Consider the following 3,853-nt stretch of genomic DNA (forward strand, 5'->3'; position numbering starts at 1 on the left):
GTATAACATTCATTAAATGTTTCATTTCTTCGGTGGACTATGATACTTAGTCAAAATTGTAGATTAATTACTGTTGATTTCTTGAAGATCTTTCTCTGGTTTTTAGAATTTTATTCGCTGGTTCTTGAAGATCTTTCTCTGGTTCTTAGTGTTTCATTCGCTGATTCTTGAAGATCTTTCTCTGATTCTTAGAGTTTTACCGCTGGTTCTTGAAGATCTTTTTCTGATTCTTAGAGTTTTACCACTGCCACCATTTATTAGTGTGCTACTGTTGTTAACACACATTTGGGTTCCCTTCAAATGTCATCTAAAATGTGTTAAGTATTATAGTGGTATGTTACATCTTCAAGTAAAGTCAAGTAAGTTAACTTTAAAATGGTTTATTCTTTAAGAACAACAGTGTTAACATCTCCATCACAGGAGTATAGCTGGTTTGGTCGGATGACCATTCCGTATGACATCTTCCAGTAAACTACAACAAATATCCCTATGAATGTTAAAGTTATTTCAAAACTTAGGGATTAATGTAAACACCACATTAATACACAGAAGATACTCAGTTCCGTTCTCACAGGCAACCTTTCCCACGGACTGGTTAGTGTTTACTCTTCATGAAAAATGTTATATTGCTGAGATGTGGTATTCACACCCTGCTATGATATGCCTACAGCACTTCTCACACTAGCTTCTACTTCCACAGTGACCTATTAGGTCATGTGTTTTAAACATGTAATATATAATTATTACAAATATACTGCATACAGATAAAGTCATTTTAAAGCCTTTGATGTCTAAATTACGATATCCAGACGTCATTTTAACCGGTTTATTATTACATTCTCTCTACCTGATCAATCCATCTCACCCTATGATAGACATATGTTTACACCATAAAAATAGTCAACAGAAGTCTTTTTACCTTTAATCAGAGTTTCAGTTTTACCAAAACTGTTCAAAACTAGTGATAAGTATTAGGCTTTGTTTAACTATGTGCCATATCGAGAAATTTTACTTGATTAATCTCTAAAATTTTGGCCCTTTCTGCCATCTCTGACTTAATCATAATCTTTTGATATTTTTATTCATAAGTCTAAAATCACAAGAAACTTGAGATGATTTGTCATCCTCATAAACTTTCTATTTTCATAATCTCTCTCTCTCTCTCTCTCTCTCTCTCTCTCTCTCTCTCTCTCTCTCTCTCTCTCTCTCTCTCTCTCTCTCTCTCTTCCACTATACAAATATGATTTCAAATAATCTACTTTAATATGAATGTTCTATCCGAAGTCAAAGATCCACTTTACTTCACCAATCCCTTTAATGAGGAGATCGACTTTAGCATGTCAGCCTCACCGATTAAAGAACAATAGATGGCAACATTGCCCCAATTTCTTCCAAGGGCCTAAGAAATCAAAGAGTTACAGACAAGAGACTCACAAGATACAAACAAAAGGTTCTTGGAGATCAATCATTGAGACGGAAATCAGAAAACAGAGGGGGTTCGTAACTTTAGGTGGGTGTGAATAAAATAGATACGTTCATCAATGCTAAATGTTAGATCTTTAAAGATATCTACTCGGAATTTGTCCGATTTGTTGAAATCTAAAAAATGTTACTGGTGAGTAAGTTTGGGGGTAATTGAAAGGATATCAAGTCTTTATTATAAAATATGAAAAATGTGTTTTCATCTATTTTGCCGAGAGAGAGAGAGAGAGAGAGAGAGAGAGAGAGAGAGAGAGAGAGAGAGAGAGAGAGAGAGAGAGAGAGAGAGAGCCTTACCTTATTGCCTTATTTTTTGTTTGGGTTCCCCCAGGTCCCTCAGTGTGAGGCACCTCGTATATCCACCAGAGAGTTGCTAATGCATCTTCCGGTGTATTTTGCATGTTCCAGTCTTGGATGGTCTGGGATGCATCTTAGGTATTTATCGAGCTTATTCTTAAACACATCTACGCTCACTCCTGATATGTTTCTTAGATGAGCTGGCAGCACATTAAATAGTCGCTGCATTATCGATGCTGGTGCGTAGTGGATTAATGTCCTGTGAGCCTTTCTTAGTTTACCTGGTATATTTTTGGCACTATTAATCTACCTCGGCTTGCTCTTTCTGATATTTTTAGCTCCATGATGTTTTCAGTAATTCCCTCTATTTGCTTCCATGCTTGTATTATCATGTAGCGTTCTCTTCTCCTTTCTAGACTGTATAGTTTTAAAAATTTCAGTCTTTCCCAGTAGTCAAGGTCCTGAACTTCTTCTATTCTAGCAGTATAGGACCTTTGTACACTCTCTATTTGCGCAATATCCTTTTGGTAGTGTGGGTACCATATCACATTGCAGTACTCGAGTGTACTACGTACATAAGTTTTGTAAAGCATAATCATGTGTTCAGCTTTCCTTGTTTTAAAGTGTCTGAATAACATTCCCATTTTTGCTTTACATTTAGCCAACAGTGTTGCTATTTGGTCGTTGCATAACATATTCCTATTTAACATTACACCAAGGTCTTTAATTGCTTCCTTGTTTGTGATTGTCTCAATATTAGGTCCCTTGTATGCATATACCATTCCTTCTCTGTTTCCATAATTTATTGATTCGAATTTATCGGAGTTAAATACCATCCTATCTATCTCCACCCATTCATATATTTTGTTTAGATCTCTTTGTAGTGAGTTCCTATCTTCATCACAAGTAATTTCTCTACTTATTCTTGTGTCATCGGTGAAACTTCTCACTACGGAGTTTTAACATCACAGTCTATGTCTGAGATCATAATAACAAACAGCAGTGCAGCTAATACCGTACCTTGTGGCACACCAGATATTACCTGGGCTTCATCTGATTTCTCGTCATTTGCAACCACTATCTGTTTTCCTTTTTTGCAGGAATTCTTTTACCCCTTTTCCTATCTTTCCAAAAATATTATGCTTTCTCATTTTTTTCTCCAATATGTTATGGTCTACCTTGTCAAAGGCTTTTGCAAAATCTAGATAGATCACATCTCTGTCTTTCATTTATCATATTTTTGTATATGTTTTCATAGTGTGCTATCAGTTGGGTCTGTGTACTTTTTCCAGGCAAGAAACCGTGTTGACCCATATTAAACAAATTAGTTTTAACCAAATGGTTCATTATTTTCTTTTTTATTACCCTCTCCTACACTTTCATAATATGTGATGTTAGACTAACAGGTCTATAATTGCTTGCCTCTAGTCTTGATCCACTTTTGAAGATAGGGGTTATATAAGCTAATTTATGTTTAACATATATCTCGCTCATATCTACACTTTGTCTTAGCAGTATTGCAAGCGGCTTCGCGATAGTGTTTGCAGTTTTTTTAACAAAATCGCTGGAACTCCATCTGGTCCGGCTGCCGGTCAATTTTTAATTTCGTTTATAGCCGTGACAATATCTGCTTCATTAATATCTATATCCGTTAGATATTCAACATTTTCTTCTCTCATTTCTGTTTCATTATTCTCATTCGCAATTCTTGGTGTGAACTCACTCTTATATTTTTTTGCTAATATGTTGCATATTTCCTTTTTTTCATTCGTTAGCCATCCTTCAATTCTTAGAGGGCCTATTTCTAATCTCCCTTTATTCATCTTTTTTTGCATAGGAGGAAAGTACTTTGGGGTTTCTTTTTATATTTTGAAGTGTCCTTTCTTCTAAGTCCCTTTTTTTAATTTTCTTTCGACTGTATAATCTTTTGTTTTGCATTTTCTATCTTACATTTTATTTCCCTCATTTTCCACACATTTTTTTCTTTTGCAAGATTTTTCTTCCACTTTCTATTTTTCTCTAATAAGATTCTTCTGTCTCTTGGTATGTACGTCTTTTGTTTATTGTTTTTTTTCTG

This window comes from Palaemon carinicauda, chromosome 6, assembly GCF_036898095.1.
Source record: "Palaemon carinicauda isolate YSFRI2023 chromosome 6, ASM3689809v2, whole genome shotgun sequence".
NCBI lineage: Eukaryota > Metazoa > Arthropoda > Malacostraca > Decapoda > Palaemonidae > Palaemon > Palaemon carinicauda.